This window comes from Nelumbo nucifera, chromosome 5 (assembly GCF_055504915.1).
Source record: "Nelumbo nucifera cultivar China Antique chromosome 5, China Antique-T2T, whole genome shotgun sequence".
Lineage (NCBI taxonomy): Eukaryota > Viridiplantae > Streptophyta > Magnoliopsida > Proteales > Nelumbonaceae > Nelumbo > Nelumbo nucifera.
This window is the reverse complement of record NC_142653.1, coordinates 46,192,969-46,220,395: the sequence shown is the minus strand read 5'-3', so window position 1 is coordinate 46,220,395 and position 27,427 is coordinate 46,192,969. Positions and strand designations below refer to the sequence as shown.

Below are 27,427 nucleotides of genomic sequence, written 5' to 3'. Positions count from 1 at the left end.
AAGAAGAAGAAGAAGAAGAAGAAGAAGAAGAAGAAGAAGAAGAAGAAGAGTTACGGGAGAGAGTGGGGTGTTACTATTCACACCCAGAATATTCCATTATATGTTAAATCTGAAATTACAGTCATGTCCCTATAAGGGTACCCAAAATACAAATAATAAGAAAAGACAACAATACCCCTAAAGCCAAATACACATTCTCAACACTATCCATCCTTTCTTCCAATGAGCTTAGCTTGGGTGCTAGGCATCCTGGATTGTTGGCTCTGATACCAATTGATAAGAACACTTCTAGTGAGCTTCTTCAAGGGAGCTCTTCCTCCTGAAATGGAATAGTAGAGAGAAGAAGAAGAAGAGAGGTTGAAGAAGAAAAAGTGATTCAGATATTTTTCATGCACTCGTAGGGTTTCTCATGCTATTTATATTGAATCAAAACAGGTTAATGTCAAGCTCCCTCCATGCACATGGGATTGTTGAGTTTGTTATGCTGATGTGACCTCCTGGTGTAGACGAACTTGATGGGCTGAACTACACGGGATACTCTTCCTGAGCTGCTGCCTTCGGTGATCAGATTTTGAAGTTGTGGGGCTGATAGGCCCCAATTAATGCCAGGAAGAGGAAAGGTCAACAATCAGCTAAGGGGGGGGGGGGGAATAATTGAACAATTAATCACATGAGGGCAATTATAGCTGGAGGGAATAAGGAGAGTCTTGGGGCATTTATAGCTATGTCAGTTATGAATAAGAAGAGTTTTTGGGCATTAATAACTAGGCCAGCTGGGCATTTATAGAGGGAGTCAGTTATGCTATCAGTAGAGTATAAGAAGGGGCTTTGGGGGATGGGGGTGGTATGTTTTCTTTGAGTAAAGAATATTGTGAGTGTTTGGGAGAGCTGGCGGTCTCTCGAAGAACCGACCAACTGTTAATGTTTTCTGCTGAATGAATACTAGTTTCTTTTGTTGATGTTCGAGTGTGTGAACGCTGCTGTAAGTCTGTGAACTGCGTGTTAAATTTCTGGGTCATATCAGTGGTATCAGAGCGCGTCTTTCCTCGGCCATGGTGACAGCTAAGGAAGTGGCATCGCAGGTGGAGGGTTTCGAAGAACGCTTGACTTCTCTGCATTCTGAAGTGGATGGCTTACGTGATGAGATTCAACGACTCGATCCAGAAAAGATAGCAGCAGGACTTTCGAAGATCTCATCCCTGGAAGGAGGCGTTCAAGACCTGGTAAGACGTTTTGATCTGTTGCTTCAGCAACAGACCTTTTCAGCTCTTTTGTCTACAACTGACATTGCTCCTTTTGTAGCCGCATGAAGTCGTGCGGCTGACAAAGGGAAGAGTGCAGCTTTCCCGACGTCTTCTTCAATGTCAGTGCCAGAACATACTTCTGATCCACTTCCTCGGAAGTTGGAGTTGCCTATTTTTGATGGGGAAAATCCAGACGATTGGCTTTTTCGCACGGAGCGCTATTTTGAGATTAATGGCTTGCTTCCGGCGGAACGACTGCGGGCGGCTGTGGTCTGTTTAGAGGGTGATGCTTTGGAGTGGTATTATTGGGAGGATGGTCGGGGACCTTTTTGGAGTTGGGCAGAATTCAAGGAACTCCTCCTTGAACGTTTTTGATCGACTCAGGAAGGTAATTTACAGGAGCAGCTCTTCTCGTTACATCAGTCTTCTACTGTTAAGGAATATCGTCGCCAATTCGAGGTGCTCTCTGCTCCCTTACGTGACCTGCCAGAATCAGTCCTTGAAGCAGCCTTTGTTAATGGGTTGCGCCCAGATATCCAGGCCGAACTCCGACAGATGGAACCCGTTGGGCTGATCAGAAAAATGGTTGCAGCCCAGAAAATTGAGGAGAAGAATCAGGCCTTATGGGCTTATCAATCAGGTTCATTTCCTCGTGGGCCCACAACGTCCCTCTCTGGAACCCACTTTAACTCATGGGTTTCGCAAGTGACCTCTCCTGCTGTCACCCGACCTGTACGTGCCGCAATCTCTCCTTCTTCTTCATCAGCCCCTATTATTAAGGCCCCAACTCCTGCTTTCAAAAAGATGACCGATAAAGAGATGCAGCAGAAACGTGCGAAAGGTCTATGCTTCCGTTGCGACGAGAAATACAGCCCGGGACACCGTTGTGCTCAGAAATCACTTCAGGTTTTATGGGTTCAAGATGACGTGGAGGAAATCTGATGCGTCTAATTTGGACTGCACTTCTGGGGACACTGAAATTGCTCCGGCTCCAGAATCAGCTGCGCTTTGTGTTTCGTCTCTTGTTGGGTTGTGTGCGGCAAATTCCCTTAAGGTACGTGGACGCATTTTGTCACGTGAGGTGGTCATATTGGTAGACTTGGGTGCACCCCACAACTTTATCTCCGAAACTTTAGTGGAAGAATTGAAATTACCCCGCACCCCTACACACGAATTTGGAGTTCAGATGGGAAATGGTGAGGAGGTGAGAACTTCCAGAGTCTGCCGTCAGGTTTGCCTCAACTTACCCGAATTGGATGTCATTGCTGATTTCTTTCCTTTAAAGTTGGGCTCTATGGATGTCATTCTTGGTTTTCCTTGGTTAGCATCCCTTGGGGACTCGGTGATGAATTGGGGCAACATGTCTATGAAGCTCAATTTGGGAGGTGTCTGGGTGAAATTACAGGGCGATCCTTCTCTCTGTTCTTCTTAGGTATCTTTGCATGCTATGATACATAACTTACAACATGAGGGACATAACAGGGGTTTTCCACCTGGATATGATTTTGATGTTCATATCCACTATGGGGCTGATGCTTACATTTGTGGAGAAGAGACGGCATTGTTGGAAAGCCTTGAAGGAAAACAAGGAAAACCAAGGTTGAAGCCTCCTTTTCCAGCTAAGGCAGGGCTATATGGATGTCCAACAACTGTTACAAATGTTGAAACTGTGGCTGTTTCCCCCACCATGTTAAGGTGTGGTCCTGAATGGTTTGCTAGTTTTGGCAGGAAGAACAATTCTGGGACAAAGCTATTCTGTGTCTCAGGCCACGTGAATAAGTTTTGTACAAATGAAGAGGAGATGAGTATTCCATTGAAGGAGCTGATAGAGAGGCACTGTGGAGGAGTTAGAGGTGGATGGGATAATTTGCTTGCAGTGATACCAGGGGGTTCTTCTGTTCCACTGATTCCAAAGCACATATATGATGATGTGTTGATGGATTTTGATGCACTCCAGGCTGTCCAAACGGGTTTAGGGACAGCTGCTGTAATTATGATGGATGAGTCAGCTGATATTGTGGATGCGATTGCTAGGCTCTCTTACTTCTACAAGCCTGAAAGTTGGGGGCAGTACACACCATGTAGGGAGGGGACAGGATGGCTGTGGAGGATCATGGAGAGGGCTGAAGGTTGGAAACTCGAAGCTGGAGGAAATAGACATGCTTCAAGAGGTGAAAAAGCAGACACACCATCTGTGCATTGGGCGATGCTGCTGCTTGGCCTGTGCAGGGACATATCAGTACGCGGCGTGCGTCCATCCACTATGCCTGGAGCTACTGGTTTGGGAGTTCTTATTCATTGGCTGGGCCTACCTGATTTTGAAGTTCTTGGGAGCTTTTTGACTTACTTCAAGACCAGTTTCCTCATTTTAACCTTGAGTACAAAGTTAGACTTTGGGGCGGGTAATGATAGGCCCCAATTAATGCCAGGAAGAGGAAAGGTCAACAATCAGCTAAAGGGGGGAAATAATTGAACAATTAATCACATGAGGGCAATTATAGCTGGAGGGAATAAAGAGAATCTTGGGGCATTTATAGCTATGTCAGTTATGAATAAGAAGAGTTTTTGGGCATTTATAACTAGCCCAGCTGGGCATTTATAGAGGGAGTCAGTTATGCTATCAGTAGAGTATAAGAAGGGGCTTTGGGGGATGGGGGTGGTATGTTTTCTTTGAGTAAAGAATATTGTGAATGTTTGGGAGAGCCGGTGGTCTCTCGAAGAACCGACCAACTGTTAATGTTTTCTGCTGAATGAATACTAGTTTCTTTTGTTGATGTTCGAGTGTGTGAACGCTGCTGTAAGTCTGTGAACTGCGTGTCAAATTTCTGGGTCATATCAGGGGCCTGGGCTTTGGTTGTTGTCTGCATACTGTTGTGCTGGTCCAGGATCCTATCAATTGGACTCACCAGCTTCTGTCACTTCTAACAGCCCTATTTGTACCCACTCACAGCCAGTTGTTTTTCAGCCCTCAACCCAGCCCATTTCAGAACTGTTAAATCAACTCATGTCCACCATCAATGCTGCTCCTTCAATTGGACCATTACCTGTCTCACCTATTGGGCCATCAGCCTCATTAAATACTCGCTCGATGACTACTAGGTCCAAAAGCAGCATTTTCAATCCCAATACCTATGCTAGTATCAAATATCCTCTTCAACAAGGTCCACAACCTAGCTATTTTCTCAAGGCAATAAGGATCCACTTTGGTGGGAAGCTATGACATCAAAATTCAGTGCTTTAGTCAAGAATGGTACTTGGGTTTTGGACCTCCCTCGACCTAATGACAAACCCATTGGTTGCAATGGGTCTTCCAAATCAAAAGAAAGGCAGATGATCCATTGATCAGTATAAAGCCCGTTTGGTTGCAAAGAGCTATAACCAGCATGAAGGGATTGATTACTAGGACACCTTTAGTCCTGTTATTAAACCCACAACCATCTGTGTTATTCTTTCCTTGGCAATCTCATCTGGCTGGTCTCTTCGACAGGTTGACATTCAAAACACCTTCTTGCATGGTGACTTGCAAGAAACCGTTTATATAAGTCAACCCCTTGGCTTTGTTCACTCTCAAAACCCATATTGCAGTATGTCTCCTATGGAAATCCTTGTACAGGATTAAGCAAGCCCCTCTGGCTTTGTTTCACAAATTATCATCTGTTTTTCTCTCATATGATCTTTCCAACTCTTAGTCAGATTCATCTCTGTTTTACAAGCACTCACAAGGCATCTCTTTCTATGTGTTAACTTATATTGATGACATTATAATATAACAGGCTCTTCCAAGGCTGCTGTTGATGCTGTCATTCACTCTCTGGTCTCCTTTATTGTTCATGATCTTGGACCATTTAGTTACTTCTTGAGCCTTAAGTCTTGCCCACACCATCCGGTTTATTCTTGTCACAGCGAAAATACGTTTCAGATCTACGAACTGATCTTCATTTGGATGTAGCAAAACCAGTATATACTCCATTAAGACAGTGACCCTTTGCTTGACCCACGAGAATATCACAAGACTGTTGGAGCCCTTCAATATGTTCTTTTAACTTGCCTTGAACTTTCTTATGCCATCAACAAAGTCTATCAATATATGCATTCTCCGACCACCACTATTGGAGTTATGTGAAAAGGATTTTACGATACCTCAAACATGCCATTGATTTTGGATTAACTATTAATCACACTCGCTCATTTTCTTTGAGTGCCTTGACAAATGCAGACTGGGCAAGTTGCCCTGATGACCACAAATCTCATGGCTGGTTTTGTATCTATATGGGTTCCAATCTCATCTCATGGTCTAGTCGTAAACAGGTTACTATCTCACATTCAAGCACAGAAGCAAAATACAAGAGTATTGCTTGTGTCGCTGCTGAACTCTTTTGGCTTTGTCTGTTTCAAGAGTTACACATCCCCATTCGTCTTCTCCAGTATTATGGTATGACAACATAGGAGCCACCTACCTTAGGTCTAATCTGGTTTTTCGTGCACGTAACAAACACTGAGGTCGATGTGCATTTTGTTAGAGAGCATGTCCAACAAAAGCTTCTTGTCGTCAAATTCGTATACACCAAGGACCAAGTCACTAACATTTTTACAAAGCCTCTTGGTGTTCCCTATTTTGCTTGGCTTTGTGGCAAGCCAAATGTTGGTTACCCCACCTTCACCTTGAAGGGGGGTGTTAGAGATGTTCAAGCACCAGTTAATGTCAATGAATTCGTCTCACCAAAGAGAGTCCACCTCAGCATTAACTTCCATTTTTGAATTGTATACTCATCCTCGTATAACTGATCTTGTAACGACTGCCTGTATACATTATAAATATCATGTAAAGTACTGCTACAAAATATAGAATAAACTACTTCTTTCATCCCACTAGGTGAGTTCTTTCAGGAGGAGGAGAGAAGAGGTACATTTGGTTAATTAGAAGGTGGTTTCTAGGACCAAGAATTAGGGAGGACTGGGGTTGGGTCATAGTTCTGAGAAGTATTACTGCTGTCCTTGGTAAGTTGCTATTGGCAATTCAAGAACAATCAAAATTCTCTTTGAGGTTTGGGTTTCTGTGATTTGCAGTAATTATGGGAATAACAGATTGGGTGGGAGCAACGCCCAACATCTCAATAGGTTCTCTTCAGCCAATCCTTGGAAAGATATAGCCTTTACGTAGTCACTTTTCTCCTCCTTAGATTCAGTCCAGGAGATGGCAATCTAATCAAATTCTGGACTCATTGATGGTTGGGGAATCAACCTTTCAGTGTGTCTTACGCTAACCTTTTCCTCGTCCTAGATAAATAGGCCTTGGTCTTCTCAACCCTCATTAGAGATAGACATGGTCTAGACTATAACTTTAATTTCCATAGGGCTCTTATAGAAACTGAATTGGAAAATTTCTTCCTAACTTCCCTAGTCTCTAATGTCTACTTCTCACCTTCCCATCCTGATAAGATAATTTGGTCCCTCACCTCTAATGAAATTTTTACGACCAAATCCTACTTCCAAGGGCTGATTGCTGGCTCTGCTTCCTACTCTTTTTCTGAACCGAAAGATCTGGCTCTCTTTGGTCCCTCCGAGAATTGCCTTTATATGGAAAGCAGCTTGTGGCAAGATAAACACATAAGACCATATTCAGAGGAAAAGAAAGGGGCAGCTATGATTTCCCCTCATGACAACATTTTAAGGATCTGATGGAAGCTTTCACTGGGCTCCTCCAAGTTTTGTTTGTGGTTTTATTTACCAATGCAAAAGCAGCAAGCTTGGTAAAAGAGGCAGCCTCTACTCTACTTGAAGGCAGTAATTCATGTGGTCATGTGGTGCATTTGGGAAGAATGGAACAAAAGAATATTTGAGAATTAATACACCTCCATAGAAAACCTGAGAAGATGTGCTCTGATCTTGATCAGTTCCTGGATGCTGACTCATAAGTTCTTCAGTGGCTTCAGTTTTGCTCAAGGTTCAAAATATCGATACCCTGATATGCTGGATGGGGTGTATCGATATTTCGAACCTTGCACATATTATTTATTTAGTTTTTTTTTTTCAAAATTTCAAAGGGGCGATTTTTTATGTTATTTAGTTATCAAAAAAAATTTTCTTAAAATTCCTTAAAATAGGCGTATCAGTCAGCAAAAGATACGATACGATATGCTTGATACGGGGCGCATCATATCAGAATTTTGAACCTTGGTTTTGCTGGACTAGATGGGAATCTCTTGGAGACTTTGCAATCCTTCCCTTTTGCTCTTCAGACCAGCCTGCCTCTTTCTCCGAGGTCCCCCTGAAAGAATGGTAGGATCCATCGTATGGACGCCAAAAATGTTGCGGAATGGGTGGGCGAATTTCAAAAATTTTCTACCTTCTTCCAACTGGGAATCATATTCCCTAAATTCAGAATACAATATTCAAGGGTTCTACTTGAACCATAATCGAACCAGATCTGAACCAAAGACAAGGGAGGAATTATACCTGATCCAGAGAAGTAGTATCTCCCAAAGTTGGTGTTCACGCCCAAAGATGACACCAAGATCCGCTCCTGATGAAGATGACACAGCTGTATGTGGAACGGAACCAACAGAGTGCGTCCTACACACTGAATCCTTCGCAAGAATCCACTGGAAACTCTGAGCACCAAATCTTTTCAGTCTTTTTGCAAAACTGATGTCAAGAACCAATTTCTTGATTTCTTTCTTCTTCAAAGATTGAATCTTGTAAGAAAGAATGGTGGCGGCTGGAGGAGAACTCCTGAGATGAAGATGGCTGAAATTTCTTCTCTTCTCTCTAGAGTGTGTATGAGATCCAATCTCAATTCATAGGATGTTTTTCTTGCACAAAATCCTAGGTTCAAAATCTGATTATTGCTCTCAGGGTTTCTCCTCTTTTCTTCTTGATTAAGAAACCTCCTAAGGAGGAGTTATCCCAATCCAAATCAGTATTTGGATAGGGGATGATCTTAATCCTATCTGCAGATTAAGTTAGCTTACTCCTGATCTTATCAGGAGGTTACCAGATTCAAATCTGATTTGAATTTGGTCTCCCAGAGTGGATAAGGTTAAAGGCCCAATCCTTTTTCTAACTTTAATCTCAGATCCGCCCCATAAATGGGTGATCATATCAGCCCAGTTCGAAATGGGCTTTTGGCCCATTAAGTGTTCAGTGCTTAACTAGTTTCCAATCTGCTGCCCAGTTGGGCTTCTTTGTATGGCGTGGGACCCAAGCATTGATTTACACACCAGCCACATGGGTTCGGCCTAGCCTTTATTACAAGGCCTAGCCGAATTCACTAAGAAGCTTAGTGAACCCCTTGAGCCCATCATATGGACCCTATGGGCCCAACTCTTACATTAAGTGGTCCCTGGGCCAAGCCATCTTATAAAAACCCAAGGACTGTGGGCAGGTGCAAGATTAGCCCATCAGGTATTATCCTAAATGGCCTTACACTTAACCTCTCAGCCTATAATGATCAAGCACCGCCCAACAAGAGAGGACCTCTCCCTCGGCTGCAAGGAACAGTGCTGCACTCTCCACTCACATGGATCCTGGGAATTAAAACCATTTGCAAACATTTCGAAACCGTATGTATATACATATATAAATTTTGCAAAACAAAATTCCAACGATTGAAATCAACTGTCAGTAGTTTGGTTTCCATCAGAGAGAGTGCATTCCCGATCATTACCTTTGTCCGACAAAGGGGCTGATCCTGTCACTATGATCACCCACTCAGATGAATTCTCAGACTGCCTCAACATGCCCAGGTTTTGACCCCCGCTAAGGATCTCACTGATTGGCACATCAAAGACAACCCGATCCGACACCTAGTGAAGTATCATAATTGAGTCTAGGGGTCAGGTGTAACTTTCCAGTTTTGCCCATCTGTCTCCATGGTCAAGGGCAATACTGGAAATCTGGTCCGGTTCAAGGATTCGAGTAATCCCATACTGCATGTGCCTTGGGTCTTACCCTGGTGGCCGAGACAGGCCATCCCAACACTTGGCGGCACACCAATATTAGCCTTGGTAGGATAAATCTCCCCAGACTTATCCAATGGCTGTGAACATTTAAAACTAACACGTGTCTCAATAAGTGTCCAGTTTTAGGGTCTTACACAGAATTATACAAAACAACATGAATCAAACATGCACTTTATTTATTTACACTAAATATCAAAAGTACATCAAATCAGATTGAAGCTAAGGGAATACAAAACTGTCTAACACCCCCAACACCTTTGTTCTGCACATTGATGGTAGTCTAAGTATATCTCGAGAGAACCTGCATGGTGCTGGCTTTGGGGGTGTCATTTTAGGTCCATATGGTAGCTTGAATGGGTGTTTAGTGGCCCTATCTTTATGGCTGATGTTCCTTAGGCTGTGTTAAAATCTCTTCTGAAGGGCTTCCAAATAAATTTATGCAAGCTGATCCCATTGCAATAGAAAGTGACTCCAAGATTGTTATTGGTTGGATTAACCTATGGGACTGAGCCTTGGGGGTTTTCTCACCTTTATGAAATAACAGATATTAAAGCTACAATAAATTGCGGGTTTAGAGTAAGAGATCTAAATCAGATTGCAGATTCTCTAACTAAATCAGGGCTGGCAGGTTTTGTATAGTGCAAACAAATTACCATTTGATTAAGTGGGCTTTTATTTTTGCTGCTAAGCCCTTTTGTACATCATCTCATGTACACCCCCCCTTTGATCCAAGTTCAAAGTTTTGGTTCAATATGCCCCGTATCGGGATTGTATGGTATCTTTTGCTGACTGATACACCTATTTTAAGGCATTTTAAGAAAATCTTCTTTTAATAATTAAATAACATAAAATTGGTTCCCTTTGGAAATTTGAAAGAAAGGAACTAAAAAGAAAAGTGCAAGGTTCAATGTATCGATACACCCCTTCCAGCATATTGGGGTGTATCAATATTTTGAACCTTGCTTTGATGTAATGAAATTTCGCTTTTCTCAAAAATTATATTCCTAACTTTCGTGGTTCTTCTCTTAACTTGGAAAACAAACCTGAGTAGTTAAGAAATACACGATTATTGCAAGGTATGACTCAAAAGGACCAACGTCAACTAAACTCAGCCTTAACCCCAACTATTTGGGGCTGGCTACAAGAATCTTGTCCCACCATTGTGCTTTATCAAGATCCATGTTCTCTTTCAAATCATAAATTCTTAAATCATTTTTTACCACTTCATACCATGTTTTCTTTTTGTCTTCCCATGCTCTTTTAGAGCCTTTTACTTACACAGTTGTACCAATATAATCCCCAATTGTTTGGCCATTGGCCATCAATGCACATGACCAAACTCTTTCATTTTACACTTCCTCGTCTCGTCATTAATTGGACATACTTCTATATCCTCTTTGATGTGTTCATTTCTAATTCTTTCCTTTCTAGTCTTGTCACTCATCCTTCTCAACATCCTCATTTCAGTTGCATTCAGTTTTTGAATATGTTTCTTGACTTCCCAGAACTCCATCCCATGTAGCAATTGCTGGTCTTGCAACTGTTCTCTAGAATTTTTCTTGTTAGTCTCTTTGGTGTGCTGATCACACAACACATTTATGCACCTTTCCAATCAACCACTTTGCTCTAATTCTATGAGCAACATTCTCTTTAATTTCTCCCTCATGATGTATATTTGATCTAAGGTACTGAAAGTGGTTAGCTTGAGGCATCTCTTGACCATCAATCTTGATTGCACCACTGCTGTTACTACGATATTTACTAATATTGTAATACCTGTATACTGGTATAATTCAAGAATTTCACCTGAGGGGTAGATTTTAAGAATCTCAACAAGAGAGCATAGTTAAGAGACAATCCAACCTAGCTGCCTCCATTATTGTCCTCCCCCAACTGCTAACATGGGGCTGACAACAAACTAACATTTTTGTGTATGTAACCAGGCACCTGTCACACCTGTACACTTGACTGATGAGGTGGCATAGCAATGAAATGATAAGAGGTTGAGGAAGTCAAATTCAACATGTACTTAAGGCTAATAAGCAACATCACTTTTGAAGTGCGGAAATGGTATAACATTAATTTTTTAGAATTCATAAGTCAAACAATTTTAAACCCTTTGCTAAGATGACCATATATATTAATAGAGAAATGGATATATTGAACTGGACATTTGTGTCTGCAACTCTTGTGATCCAAGACATTTTGTTAAGGTTGTGTTTGGTTTGAAGGAAGAAGTAGGGAAAGTAATGTTTTAGTATTTACATCATACAAGTTTTAACTAATCAGTAATACCAACGAGCAATAGTCTGTGATTGACTTGTCTTGACAAAATATCAGTTTCGTATCATCACTGGTGTTGGGACAGTGCTTTAGAATGGTACAAATCAAAAGAAAGAGGGAATGGAAAGTTTATATTTTGTTCTCACTTTCAACCATTACTATCTAAAACTACCTAAATATTTTTAATTGCCATTCATCTTTTCTTTACATCAACTTCTGCTTAAAGTAGATTTTCTACTACCTTGGAGAGCTTAATGATTCCCTTTCATATGCCCTAGGGTCTGGACCACTCATTGATGTTTCAGAGAATTGTGCTTTGTTCATATTCTTCCTGGTAAGATGCCGTATTTTATGTTGACGTTTGTCCTTTTTTTTTCCAAAAACTACTGGTCAAGTATATAACTTTGGCTATCTGATTCTGTTTTAGCTAAATTATTAGATGAATGTGCTAGCCTTAGGTCTAAGGCTGTGTAGTCAAATGAAGCAGAGGATGACCCAACAGGAGGACATTGTGGAAAGATTGCTTGATAAGTATGCTGATTACTTTTTGTTATCTTCCATATTGATGCAGGGGCATACCAATACCTTAACTCCTAATAAAGTTGGGTTTATATTCATAAACCAGTCCTTAAACGATCCACTAATCAGGTTTTTGTTTGGGCCTCTAAACCATTCAATTGTCAAGCTCAAGCCCAAGATCATACCCAAAGTCAGGCCCATATACAGACCCATACAAGAGCCCAAACCCAACACCATGCCCATGTGCACATAGTATGCAAGTTCATATAAAATATTATACACGTGTTGACTTTTTTTAAGTAAATGTCCCAAATTGTGATTTTTCAAATATATGGAAAAATGTACAAATAATTTGAGAAAAACATATGACATAAATAATTTTTATTTTTGAAAAATACACGACCAAAAAATTGGGAATTAAAAACATATTTAATTTTTGAATAAGGTAAAGTAATGTTTATTAGTGGAAGCTAAGTACAACGCATGATAAACAGTGAATCATTGTATACTCTTTCCAGTAACATTTGAATACAAATCAAATATCAACTGGTTGGTGGCCCATTGGTAGGATCTTGGCTTTGTTGTAGCAGAGACCTTGGATCAAATCCTGTTGCCACCAGGGATGAGGGGGTTTTAGGGGATGGGGAATGGGCTACCCCCTGTTGTATAGCCCCTCAAAGAAAAAAAGAAAAAAAATAGAATACAAATCAAATGGTACAACATTGGAATTGTCCTCAGTTACCATGAAACCAACTCTGTTTGGGTGAAAAAACAGATAAACTGAAGATTGCCTGAACTCCTCCATAGATGTCCAGGACCTAGCCTGCGGCCTGCCTAATACATTCTGTAATAAAGCGTCTTCTTCTGAGCTCTCATTTTCAAATATTCTTCTATTTCTCTCTGTCCATATAAAACCACATGATTGCAGTTAGAATGGCTATCCAAGCAATTCTTCCTTTCTTGTTTATTCACACACCAAGCTTCCAAGAATGCTTTGACAGATTTAGGGGCTGTCCAGCACATTTTCAAGAGTTTAAAGAAGTGAGATGAGACCAAATTCTATGTATAACCGGACAATGTATGAAATTGTGATAAGAGTTAAGACTATCCCTTGTTACACAGTTGCCTAGTACAGCTGTCCAAATTAGAAAATAAACTTTTGATGGAATGGATATTCTCTGTGCTTTATCTGGAAAAGAGTCGTTCTGGTTTTCTTCAAGGATCTCGATGAAGAGTTTAACAGAGAAGTACCCACTATCTACCAAATCTAAATTCTCCTGTCTTCCCTTTCTATGTTCAGTTGAGTGTCAAACTGTAATGAAACAATGTAATAAGTTGGCTTCACTCTTCACCCCCCAACCCTGGAAATTTTAAAATATGTTTATATTTTACATGTTTTTGTTTGAGAAGGTAAGGTAAAGATGTTTTTGATAAACGAGACAAAGTTACAACTCCTTCCTGGAGCCCCACATCTTGTAAGAGGGAAAATTACTGACTCCAAATAGACTGAGTACAAAGCAGCTGAAATACATTCTGAGATTTAAACTCAGGGGAGACAGATGACCAGGAAACAAGTTTAGACACAGCAGTCTGAATTTAGTCCTCCGGTCTTCTCACTTTGTTGCAGAAAATCCTATTTTTTCTTTCAGTCCATAAGGTCACTAAAACAGCCACAGGGATGGTTCTCCAGATCAGATTACCCTTCCTCTTCAGGCCAGGTAGTTTCCAGCAGCATAAAAGATCTTTAATAGAGCCCGGCATGACCCAACAGACCCCAGGCCCCCAGCCACCTTTTGAAAGTGCTCCCAAATTCTTACCGAGGTCGAGCAGTGGAAGCCCAGGTGATCAGCTGTCTCTGGCAACAGCCCACATAAGCCACAATTTAGATCTGAAACCTGGACCCCTCTCCTAACCATATTAGTCCTTGACACACACTTATTAAGGGTCATCACCCACACAGAAAATTATGTTTAGATGGACTGACAGTGTTCCACACCTGCTTACTTGTGAAATCAGAAGTGTTTAGTCTACTCAGTTTTGAAGCCAAGGATTTAACAGTAAAAACTCCATCACCACCTCCATTCATCCTCCAGATTAACCAAAATAGCTTGCTTCTGTAACAGTTGCAGATCTAACAGCTGATCCATCTCCCAATCAAAAAGGTTTCATCTGAAGAGGGGGCACCCAGAGATTGGTTCCCCAACCACCTCATAAGAATCAGCAACTGAGACTTCAGGGCTGCGGGCACATTGAAAAAGTAGAGGATAAGCTTCAGCTAGGGGAATGTCTAAATACCAGGAGTCCTTCCAAAATTTCAACCTATCTCCCCTACCAATCTTGAGAGCTAGGCCTTCAGAGAAAACCAGCAAGTATTTCATAATTCCTTTCAAAGAGAGTACCCCCAGCTCTGAAAAGATTTCCAATTACCCTAGTCCACCCCATATTTAGATGCATTAAGGTCCTCCACCAGGCAGTCCTCTCCACACCAAACCTCCAAAGCCATTTTCTGAGAAGAGAAGAATTAAAAACCTTCAATTTCCTTATTCCCAAGCCTCCATCCTCCACAGGGAGGCAAACCTGGTCCCAGTTAACAAGGTGGATTTTTCTTTCTTCCTCCCAGCCTCTTCACAGAAAATTCCTCTGAAGGGACTCCAACTTCCTTGCTATTTTAGAAGGGATGGGAAAGAGAGATAAGAAATAAGTGGGAAGGTTAGGAAGAGTACTTTTTAGAAGAGTAACTCTACCCCCCGAGGAAAGATACTTCGCTTTCCAGGATGCTAGTTTTTTTTCCACCTGTTCTACCATTGGGTCCCAGGTAGCACTTGTGGTATACTTGGCCCCAAAAGGGAGCCCTAAGTACCTACCAGGAAGATGATCCACTTGGCAGGCAAGAAACTCTGCCAACTCATGCAAACAGTCAACTTGACCCACTGGAAATAAAACACTCTTCCCCAAGTTAACTTTGAGCCCAGATATCACTTCAAACCAGCTTAGGATCCCAAGCATACTCTCCAACTGGTCCCGCGAAGCATCAATAAAACACTAAGTGTCATCCACAAACTGTAGCATGTGCACCTTCTCCCCCCCTCCCAGGTTGATTTCAAATCCCTCCCACTGACCATCAGAAACAACCACCTTACTGAACTGAAACAGCACCTCCATAAGACATATAAAGAGTATAAAGAGCAAGGGAGAAAGAGGATCCCCTTGTCTAATACCCCTCGAGCTCTCAAAGAAGCCTGTAACTTGTCCATTGACCAACGAAGTAACATAAACTTACATCCAGTTCCTCCATTTTTGCCCAAAATTCCTTTTTGCAAGCACAAAATTCAGACATCTCCAGTTCACATGGTCATAAGATTTCTCAATATCCAATTTGTAAATCAGGCCTGGAGTCCCAGCTCTTCTCCTAGAGTCAATGAGCTCGTTTGCAATAAGCAACTGCCCAACATCTGTCTCCCAGGAACAAAGGAACTTTGATTTTCGGATATCACACTAGACATGACCTTTTTCATCCTCTCAGCCAGCACTTTAGCTAGAATCTTGTAGAAGATATTGAGAAGACTAATAGGTCTGAAGTCCTTGATGTTTACAGTCCCGGACACTTTAGGAATGAGAGAAATAAATGTGGCATTTAGACTTCTCTGCAAGGAGGCACTACTATGGAAAGTCTGGAATACATTCAGAACATCTTGCTTGATGAACTCCCAGCACTTCACATAGAACAGGTTTGTCACACCATCGGCCCAAGAGATTTCTCAGCCTCCATCTTATTAATTTTTTCTTTAATTTCCATCTCAGTGAAAGGACCTTCAAGATAAGCTTTCTGATCATCAGAGAGCCTTTTAAATTATATTTAAAATGTGCCAACTTTTTTACACAAAACTTTTTATATAAGAATGCATTAAACATGAATGATATTTGGTTGATCTTTTATTGTATTACACTTATTTGATTTAATTTTTGCCATGTTTTTTGCTTTTGATTTTGAATTATACACAAACATTCTCATATAGAAAGGGTAGGTCAGAGGTGAACTTGAACTTGTTAGAAGGAACTTAGGAATAGCTTCAATTGGTGATAAAATGAGGGAAAGTAGACTAAGATGGTTTGGTAGGATGCAGAGAAAACCATGTACCTGTAAGAAGTAATCTGTTACAAGTGCAAGTTTCAAAAGTTTTTGCCAGATTAAAGCTGGGAGTTTTTGGGGTGGTTCCAAAGAAGAAGGGGAAGAAGACGAAGAAAACCTTTCAGATAAGAAAAGAAAGTTTGGTTTCAGACATTGGAGGCAATGAGGAAATGGGTAAAGCATGATGTTTTACCCGTTGAATAGGTTTCTGGGTTCAGTCTAGGTGTTTTTGTTTTAAGGGTTGAGATAAAGGTTTAGGTGGGAGTGATCAGTTTTGCTTGGTTGTGTGAGTTTTAATGGAAGGGGATGTTATGTTTACTCAGGTTTTCAGCTTTGGTTGGGGTGGGTATCTCAAAATGTAATTGATTTTTCAGGGCTGATTTTTTAGGTGTAAGGGGTTAAGCTGATGTTGTTTTTCCTGGGTTGGGTGATGTCTTATCACCCGTTTGTATCCTCCTTTTTTTGTTTCATTAATAAATTTTCTTCTTTATTTATAGTAGGAATCAGCTGAATTAAAAAATATGAAAGAAAGTAGTTTCTTGAAGAGAGAAGGAAGAGAGAAGGAGAAGAAGAGAAGAAGAGAAGAAGAGAAATTGAAAAGAAAAGAGAGCAATAATCTGGCCGCCCCCTTCACTTATTATTTATACTAAAATAATAGAACAGTACAAAGACAACTATGCCCTTATAGGGCGGCAAAACATAAAACAACATATATAACACTCAAAAAACATAATAAAATTTGGACTCACATAACTACTGTGGTCCCCACCTCCTATCTAACAACTAACATAAAACATCTACTCAAAAAAACATCATAAAACAAATTAATCTTCAACACTCCCCCTCAAGTTGGGAGTAAATGTCACACATTCCCAACTTGCGTAGATCATGTTCAAGCTTGTTCCTTGCCACCCCTTTAGTGAGAACATCAGCCAGTTGCAACTCTGAAGAGACATATGGCAAACAAACTTCTCCGGTTGTTACCCTTTCTCTTATAAAGTGTATATCAACTTCAATGTGTTTTGTCCTATCATGCTGAATTGGATTGTGGGCAATATTGATTGCAGCCTGATTGTCATAGTATAACATCATAGGTTCCTCTGCTTTCACCACAATCTCACTCAAAAGAGATCTAACCCAAAGAAGTTCTGAGACACTATGAGCCATGGATCTATACTCGGCCTTTGCACTTGACCTTGCCACAACTGCTTGCTTCTTACTCTTCCAGGAGTTCAAGTTTCCACCTACAAAGGTACACACTCTTGATGTAGACCTCCTATCATCTAAGCATCCTGCCCAGTCTGCATCTGTATAGGATTCTAATTTTAGATTCTCATGATTTGAGAAAAGAATGCCTCTGCCAGGGTGCTTTTTCAGATATGCAAGTACTCTTTCAATAGCTTCCCAGTGCTAAACCCGAGGTGCATGCATGTATTGACTCACAACACTGACAGCATAAGAAATATCTGGTCGTGTCATACACAAATACAGGAGTGTCTGTTGGTTTGGTCCCCAGCCAGTCTCTCGTTGTAGGTCAAGTACATACTTTCTCTGTGAAATGAAGATCCCATGTTTGGATCTTGCAACTTCAATCCCTAAGAAGTATTTGAGCTCACCAAGATCTTTGATCTCAAATTTTTGCTGCAATGATTTTTTGAGATCATCAATCTCCTCCAGATCATTTCCTGTCACCACTATATCATCCACATACACAATTAGAATTGACACCAAAGCATCTCTCCACTTCACAAAGAGTGTGTGATCAGACTGTGTTTGTGTGTATCCAAAACGGATGAATGCCCCTCTGAACCTGTTTTGGTCCATATAGAGATTTTCTGAGTCTGCACACCTTTCCTTTACCAACATTTTCATAAAAGCCTGCTGGAATGTCCATATATACCTCCTCCTGTAAGTCACCATTGAGGAAAGCATTTTTGACATCAAGTTGGAACAAGGGCCATGAATAGGTGGTTGCTAGAGATAAAAGGATACGGACTAAACTCATCTTAGATACTGGTGCAAAGGTTTCCAGATAATCAACACCATAGGTTTGAGTATACCCTTTTGCTACCAGCCTTGCCTTGTACCTCTTTATCTTTCCATCGGCCTTATACTTCACTGTGAATACCCATCGACATCCGACTGTCTCCTTGTCTAGGGGGAGATCAACTATTTCCCAAGTTTGGTTTTTGACCAAAGCATCCATCTCATCTCGCATGGCTGTTTTCCACTCAGGTTTGGAGAGAGCCTCAGTAATATTCCTGAGTATAGACACAAAATCCAGGGAAGAAAGCAAAGCACGGTAGGAGGGTGATAAGGCGCTGTAGGAAAGATGGTGTGAAATGCAGTGGGCTGTACACTTTCTCTTCCCCTAAAGAAGTGCAATGGGAAGATTAAGGTCAGTGGGATCAGCTGCAACAATGGTGTAAGGGACAAAAACATTATCATCAGAAAACATAACCGGCTCAGGCTCAAGAGGAATACCTGGAATTGTATCTGCCGAATCTGGAGTTTTAGAAGGACTGGCAGAGAGTGGTGTGGGTTGAGGATGTGTGGAGTCAACCATCATCTGCCGGCGCTGATATTGCTGTGAGGCTGCCCGTAGTGGCTCAGGTAATGAAACTGGAGGAGCAGGTGCTGGTTGAAGTGCAGGTGGTGGCTGAATTGATGTAGATGCTAGCTGAACTGATGGAGGCATCACAGAAACAGGAAGTGGAACAAATTGCGAGTTCTTCTCCCCAAAACTCTCCCCCTGAGGAGAACCACTCGAGAAGAAGAATGTGGATTCATAAAAGGTAACATCCATAGTGACAAATCTACTCCTCAACACTGGGTCATAACAACAATACCCCTTTTGGTTCTGAGCATACCCAAGAAAAACACATTTCTTGGCCTTAGGATCCAATTTTTTGCGATGAGGGCCAAGAATGTGAACAAAAGAAACACAACCAAAAACCCTCAGAGGTATATGAAATATCTCTCCATTTGGAAAAAGAAGGCTAAATGGCACCTTAAACCCCAAAGTCCGTGAAGGAACACGGTTAATCACATGTACAGCTGTAAGAACTGCATCTCCCCAGAACTGCACAGGAACTGAAGCACACACCATAAGACTCCTTGCCACCTCCACAATGTGTCTGTTTTTCCTCTCAGCAACTCCATTCTGTTGCGGTGTATATGCACAATTGCTTTGATGAACTACACCATATTCTAAGAGATACGTGGTTAGGTCCTTCTCAAAGTACTCTCTGGCATTATCTGATCTAAAAGCCTTAGTTCTCACTCCAAATTGTGTGAGGACCATCTGGTGGAATTGTCGTACTAAGTTAGGAACCTCATCACGTGATCTCATCAAATATATCCAAGAATATCGTGTATAATTATCCACAAACAAGAGAAAGTAGCGGGATCCTCCCATGGAAGGGATTTGATATGGCCCCCATACAGTGTGAACAATATTAAAAGCAGAAGTACTTCTTATATTACTTGGTTTAAAAGACTGTCTACAATGCTTTCCTAACTAACAACTCTCACACTCCAAAGTAGATAATTGAACAAAGTCAAACAACTTTGGGAAAAGACATTTCAAAGAACCAAAAGAAAGATGTCCCAAGCGATTGTGCCAAAGCATAATCTGGTTCACTGACTCTAACCCACTACTGCTGCTGTTAACATGATGGCCTTGATGTCTCGGGATCTCATCCAGAAGGTAGACTCCATTCACCTCATGACCACTCCCAATCATCTTCTTTGACTCCAGATCCTGCAAAACACAATTAACAGGAAGAAAGGTCACAGAACAATTCAAATCTTTTGTTAAAGAACTAACAGACAGTAGGTTGGTCTGAAGTCTAGGGACATGTAAAACAGAAGACAAAGTTATATCATTGGTCACTCTAACTGTCCCCTTCCCAGCAATGGGCATATGTGAACCATCTGCTGTAGAGACTCTGTCTCTACCAGAGCACAACTGATAGGAACTGAAAAAGGTAGGGGCATTAGTCATATGCTCAGATGCTCCTGAGTCTATAATCCAGGGAGGTCCCTCCTTACCTGAAGTTGATGCAAGATTTGCAGTTGCATATGAACTACTTGTATGTGCAAAGGAAATGGTGTAGTTGGCTCCTGCATTCTGCTGTCCATCTGGAAGGCTAGACCTGGATGCATCTTTCTTGCTCATAAGCTGTCCAAACCTCTCCAATTTTGTTCTCACTACTGCTACTGCAATGGATTCCCAATCAGTTTGGGAGAGAGGGGCTGAAGAGTCTCCTGTAGTGGATACATTTGCATTTCCCTTCTTGTTTCTTATCCGAGCAGGCATAAGATTTGGATGAAGCTTCCAACAAGTGTCCCTAGTATGCTTAGGCTTCTTGCAATAATCACACACCAAGTCCTTATCTTCCCTTCTAGTCTCACTACTCCCCCTATCTCCATTCGGCTTAGGTTTTGTTGTACCAACATAGCCGACTGGTCAATCCCAGGCTGTCTCAGCATTACATTCCTCCTACTCTCCTCTCCAGAGACAAAAGTATAGGCTTGAGAGAGTGTCACACCCTCTTTAGAAAGAATATGCTGCCTAGCAATGTCAAATTCAAGGTTCAGCCCTGCCAAGAACTCAAAAACCCTATTCCTCTCTACCAGTTTGTGATAAGTTGTTGCATCATTTACACTTTCCCATACCATAGTTTTTAAGTGATGTATTTCCTGCCATAGGGTTTTTAGCATGGAGAAATACACAGTAAGAGGTTTTTCTCCCTATTTCATACTTATCACCTGATTTCTTAATTGATAGGCTCTGGCTTCATTTTTCTTCTGAGAGTAGGTTTCAGTCACTCCATCCCAAATCTCCTTAGCAGTATTAGCCCATAGGAATTTTTTTGCAATATGAGGTAACATAGAATTACACAGCCAGGACATTACCATGTAATTCTCTTGCACCCATCGGGAAGAGTCTGTATCAGGTTTCTTCTCCTCCCCAGTGAGATACCCTAATTTTCCACGGGCACCAATAGCCATCTTAGCTGATTGTGCCCACTCCAAATAATTTGTACCATCAAGTTTTACTGTAGTAATGATCCCAGACCAAAAAATATCACTACTACCTCCAACACCCAGTCCCACAGTACCGATATATTTCATCTCAGTATTTCAACACTCCATTTTACTTCAAACAGTTCAACAGTAAGAAAAAATAGATTGGAGACCTTCAAAAAATAATTTAATATCACACACACAGAAACCAACCCTTCTAGAAGAAGAAAACCCTAGCTGGAGGAAAATCTCTCTCCTCCCCACGCCTCCCAATAGAGAGAAAAGTGAATCGATCACTCCAGGAGGCCTAGAAAATTTCAGAAACCAAACCGCCCTCTTCAGAAAATCAAAAGAAAACTAACAATACCTGTGCGCCCAAGATCAAATAAAAAACAAAGAGTACAACTTTTCTAGGACTCTTCCCCGTACTCCAGTTCTTCCTGATTTTGATGCCGAACAGTAGATCACCTTCCTGATGTCTAGATCCCACCAAAAACTCCAAGAACTGGGCAATCTATAGCAGATCGATCAGCCCTTTACTACTTCATGCAGTCGGTTGATCTAGGCTGAGAATGCTTCAAGAAACCCTAGCTAATGCTCTGATACCAAGTAGGAATCTGCTGAATTAAAAAATATGAAAGAAAGTAGTTTCTTGAAGAGAGAAGGAGAAGAAGAGAAGTAGGAAAAAAAAGAGAGCAATAATCTGGCCGCCCCCTTCACTTATTATTTATACTAAAATAATAGAATAGTACAAAGACAACTATCCGGTCCACCCCTCTCAAGATCCCAGAGTAGCTGGACTAACATTGGATAATGGCCTTTTTTCTTTAATCTTTGTCATGACTATGATAGGAGTTCTAAAACACAGAAAAGGAAATAAACTCACAAGTTGGTAGGTGGACTTAGAGTGATCTCCATGTACCATGATTCTTAATAAAATTTGTAGTCTGAGTGAAAATCTTACTCCCAAGAACCAGCCTTAATTTTATATATTTGTTCTTATGTTTGTATTTTGTAATTCTACAATGATTTGAATAGGCTATGTATGATGTCAGAACAACATTCATGAAGCAAAGGTTTTTTGGATCTTACCGTGCTCTTCAATCTGCTGTCCTCAAATTGTTTCCTTGCTCTTTAAGTCCTATAATATACAAATTTTTGTTATGATGCAGGCCTGGCAGTTGGAATATCTTGTGCAGGTACTAGTCTAAATGAATCCATATATTTGTTGGAGCTTCTTACATAAGGTGTTTTGGATTCTGTTTGTCACGGAGCTGTCATATTATTTATCTTTATTATCTGGACTTGTAGAATTCTTGATGCTGGGAGAAGGAATGCAACTATCAATTTGCATTCTAAGATGAAGCATGATGAGTTCACTGCAGTTGTTGGTCTTGCTGTCTTTATCTAGCTTTGGTATTGCTATTCCCATGTATATTTTATAAGCCCTTCTTCTCACTCCTATCATTCACTGGGCTGAATAAAGATCTTAAAGTTCCAACTTCCCATTGCTGTTCTATCAACATCTGCAGAAGCCAAAGCCAAGGTTAAAATGAAGCAGATGAGAAAGCTGATGCTGAAAAGCCATCCAGAGAAGAATATTCTTTAGTTGGTTTGAACCTGGGAAAAGGAAAATCAACCAGTAGCAAGGACAGGGTTCTGACTATGCTGATACCAATTTTTACTAGCTATATACTAGCATCATTTAGAAGGTAATTGTTCCCCTAGTTGTCAATGTGTTGTAGAATAGCAAATGAGCATGTTTTGGATCTTTGATTTCTTTCCCATATTGCACAAATATTTTAGAACATAAAGAGATTGCTGAAGCAGTTTTAAGGTACAAAACAGCGTCCAAATCTGTGAATTAGTGCTGACCGAACTGTCTCCCATCTGCAGTTGCTAATGGTCTACTAACCTATATTCATCAAATTTGTAAGCTGATGCTCCTTTACTTGCTTTTAGTTGATAGCCCATCAGAAAACAGGTCAGAGCCTAAGCCATCTTTTGAAGTTTTGACTATCCCCAACCTGAATGGTTCTTGTTCAAGAAAAGTTCGTTTGAGTTTCTGAAGGAAGGCAGATATGTACCCATTAGCTGGCACCTTCCAGGTTTGTTCTCCTGAGGGACTTGTGAGTTGTGGCTAACCAAAGTAGAAGTGATCTCTTTCCACTGTCATCATTTCATTTACAGCCTCACTCGCAAAAGGATCAAGCATTAGGTCAACAGGGATCAGCGGAAGACTGTTGATGTAGAACCTCAACGATCTTGGCCCTTTTGAGTTTTGAGTATGCCACATCATTGCAATCTTGACCAAATAGAGTGTTTCTTCATGTAGTAGATCGGGGAGGTCAGCTATGTGAGCAGACAAGCCTTTTCCCGCAACTGTGACACAAGAGGTGGATGGCTGCTTGAACCACATGTTTGTTTACGAGGGAAATAAAAATTTATAAGCCTAACGGTATTTTTCCAGCTTAATCACATTTCGAAGTGAGGTTGGGGGCCTTGGGGCCCTTGCCCCTTGGGGGTAAGGGTGTCAATGGACCGGATTCGGGTTGGACCCCGTTCAAATCGCATTTAAATTGGACGGGTTGGACGGTCTATGCTTTGGCATCGGGTTGGACTGGTCCGTATTATTTTGGTCCTAAGTAATTGGTGGATTGAAATGGACGAAGTCGATTAGTCCGCAAACCACCTGAGGATCGATTTTACTTCAGATTCCAACTCTCCAAGTCTCCAACCTAGGGTTTCTCCAAGGGAACTCTCTCCAACGGCTCTTTTTTTTTCCGACGGTTCTCTCACCGACCAGTCGGTGACTATCTCCGTCAGTTTGCTTGAGCTGCATGTACAGAGAATATATTGTCTTCACTTTGGACTCCAACTCTCCAAGTCTCCAACCTAAGGTTTTTCCAAGGGAACTCTCTCCAACAGCTTTTTTTCCGATGGTTCTCTCACTGGCGAGTCAGTGACTATCTCTGTTAGTTTGCTTGAGTTGCATGTGCAGAAAATGTATTGTCTTCACTAGCGGCTATCTCTGACAATTTTTCTCTCCAGCAGTATCTCTCTAACATTTTTATCTCCACCAGTTTTCTCTCTCCAACGGCCATCTCTCTTCTGTGATCTGCAATCAATTGTTGAAATAGGTAATATATCACCCCTCAGTGGGCTTCCTTGATGGTGCAGCTCATCTGTCTTGTAGTCTAGTTTATTATTTGATTCATTTTTGAAGTGGTTGTCTAATTGTGTTTGTGCTAAGTCTAGTGATGTTTAATGTTGCTTTGTCTTAGGTAGTATCGGTCTGTTTTCTGTTTCTTTGTTTTTAGAAAAGTCAAACTTAAGATGCCTGGTTGTTAAGTAGTGGTTGTTCCGGCCAGTTGTTTGCTATTTCAGTTCCACCAATTATAAACATCTTTCACATCTTTTGCTTTTTGAACCAAATCATGAGCATCTCTGGTGAAAGACCTATATTTATATACAAAAGTAACCTTGGTCTGTTTGTTTTCTGTTGTTGTGTTGCGTTTGTTTAGTTATATTTATCCTTTTTTACAATGAAGATATTGCTTACCCAAAAAAATAAAAAAACTGGATTGTTCAAGCTTTTCAGGCACTGATTGGCAAGAAAAAGTGGGCAATACATCCATTTTTTGCAGTTGACAAACCAGAAATAGAGATACATTTTTATCTGAATCAGAGGGTTTTCTCTTTTAGTGAGAGATTGTAACAGAATAAAATTCACAGTTTTTAGTTTTAGGAAATTTATGGGCCATATTGTTATTCCATTGTAGGATTGCATCTAAAAACATCTAGAGATGATTCTCAAAATATTGAAAGAAAAAGATGAAGGGGTGTTCTATGTGAATTATTTTTCATGTGAGATATGTGGCAGCTAGATATGTGGGGCTAGAAGTGGAACACGAGTGGAGAGTTTTCAGTTATTGTTCAGTGGTCATTCTAGAATTGCAACAGTAATATACTTTTTAATTTACTGCTTTTTTTCAGATAACATGATTGATTAGTTTTAGTGAACTATCCATTGCATTCTTAGGAATTTTGCCTTGTTAATTGCTCTGTTTCTTTGAATGTGTCTTAAATATTGTCATTACTCACTCTAGTTATTCTTTATTTCACTAGAACAGGGAATTAAAAACTAAAATTCTGATGTTTTTTTAATCCCATTTCTTATATTTTTATATAAGAAGAACTTATAGATGAATTACTAATCATATAAAAAGGGGCTACTAATTGGTAAGATCCTTATTAAAGATCTTTTTAGACTATTAGAAAATTCTTAATATAAATCATTGTCCTCTGCCTCCAACACCCACCTCCTGTGCTATGATATTTTTACTCCAGAACCAAAGGGGATACTAAATAGAAGATGTGTTCCATTAAAGATTGCATGTTCTGTTCTGTCTAATTTATATTGTTGTCTTTGGCTTTAATCGTTTCTGCAACACCCTCATAGTTCAAATGTTTCTGATTCCAAAAACCATTGATAGAAGTAGCACACATGAACCACTTACTACTCAGAGAGTCAGAGATGAGCATCTCACCCACCTAGTCCATCATCTGTCATGTGAGTCTGTGACAACAATAACATGGTTGGGTTGTGATGATATTAAAAATAACATGGTTGGGTTGCTGTCCTGTGACAGCAATATCTTTTGAGTTAACAAAGAAAAGGTAAAATAAGGCAGAGCTTCTAGTCAAAACAGTGTTCTCAGACTTGGACTGCACAGAAAATCAGACCAGAATGCTGAGAGTGATGGGTCATGGAGCTCATGGATTGGTTAACTAGTAACCAGGTCAAAATTCAAGGTTCCAGAGAGAGATCATGGGGGCGATTCTACTAACTTATTTCAACTGTGCAAGTTGGATTGAATCAAATGGTTATTAGACGTGAGTGTTGGTTATTTCTTGTAACTATGTGGTTTAATTGGCTGATAGAGTAGTCAATGCAAAGTTCATTTTCAAATGGTAAAACATATTGTTTGAAGTTGGGTAGCTTGATCATTTTTCATGTCCATAGCCGTTTTCCACTGATTAATTAATTCTTTCGCTTTCTATACATTTGTTTTACAGGCATTGCAGAACTCAGAGTGATGATGATGGCAACTTTTTTGGGTAGTTGTTTCCTCCAAGTAAGCTGTGTTTGGAGACTTGGAGTGATGATGATGATTTGTTGTAACAGAAATCTTAGGTAATAAATTGGATATAAAGGGTTGGATGATCTTGACAGAAAAGATTCATGGTGATTATCAATTTAATATCTTGATTTTCTACCTAAAAAATCTCTAACTCTATGGTGTGACCCATTTACTGTGTTTTTTTTTTTTTGGTGTGGGTCCTCACACCTCTCCCTAGTAAAATCATGTTCCTGGTTTGCCAGAAAATCAATTCCCTAGCTGAAATTTGTTTTTTCTTCACGGGATAAGAGTATAAGGAGTTCGTTCTTAACTGCATTGCTTTTGTTTCAGGACTATGGTTTCTCAGAGAATCAGCAAATTTCAGGAGAAAAGCATTTGGGGTGTGTCCATACACCTACACAAAGTGCTCAGATTATTTGGGGTGTTCATCATGGGAAGTGTACCTGGCTAGTGGCTCCTCAAGAAGCAGGAAATGGAAAGCAGAATCTGTTTGGATTCAATTGATTCAATTGATAAGTAATAACTTGCATAAGAACAGTATGCAGTATCTCGTGTATTCTTCGGTTAAGAACTTGTTAAGATGGTTGGAATTTGGTTCATCTATTGTTTGTTTTTTTTTTGTGTGTTAGTATTGAATAATTAAATTCTAAAAGATTATATTGACAAACTCTTAATATGGAATGAAGTGTTGCATTTCAATCTGGTTTGGACTGTAAATCTGTAATTTTTAAACAACATCCGTGTTTCATGAACAAAGCTTCATTTAATTTGGACCGGATTGGGTCCAATCCGGTCCATTTACATTTCAATTGGACTGGATTGGATCCAGTTTGTATGGGGTTTGGACCAGACTCGGTCCGGTCCATTTGTAAATGGACCAATATTGGACTGGATCGGATTGGACCAAATCCAGTCCAACTGACAGCCCTATTTGGGGGTGCTGGAGATTGTAATCGCAGTTCATTCATTGTTCCAATAGGGTTGTCTACGTTAATCCTGTTGTCATTCTGTTCAATTATGGTGCCATATCCATGTGCTTAAATCATTTTTTATTACTTCCATCCAAGCCTTTTTCAGTCTGTTCCGTCTTTTAGCCCTTCCAACTTGTAATTGACC

At 40.5% G+C, this 27,427-nt stretch overlaps 1 protein-coding gene and 1 pseudogene across 21 annotated transcripts in view; both read left to right on the top strand.

Moving 5' to 3' along the window:
* LOC104589319 (pentatricopeptide repeat-containing protein At2g21090) overlaps positions 1–27,012 on the top strand; it is a 38,233-nt gene extending 11,221 nt beyond the window's left edge. For 2 of the 21 annotated variants that reach the window (XM_088887993.1, XM_088887994.1), the window contains exons 2-6: positions 22,340–22,366; positions 22,479–22,879; positions 23,064–24,307; positions 26,247–26,364; positions 26,642–27,012. The gene's annotated coding sequence lies outside the window, so the exon portion shown is untranslated. Of the gene's footprint in view, positions 1–11,148; positions 11,276–11,766; positions 11,823–11,915; positions 12,020–22,339; positions 22,880–23,063; positions 24,308–26,246; positions 26,416–26,641 lie in introns of all 21 variants that reach the window. The other 19 variants (XM_088887992.1, XM_088887989.1, XM_088887999.1 and 16 more) reach the window with 18 other exon arrangements.
* Positions 679–11,142, top strand: LOC148791510 (NADH dehydrogenase [ubiquinone] flavoprotein 1, mitochondrial pseudogene; annotated as a pseudogene).
* Positions 27,013–27,427: the final 415 nt, after the last annotated feature.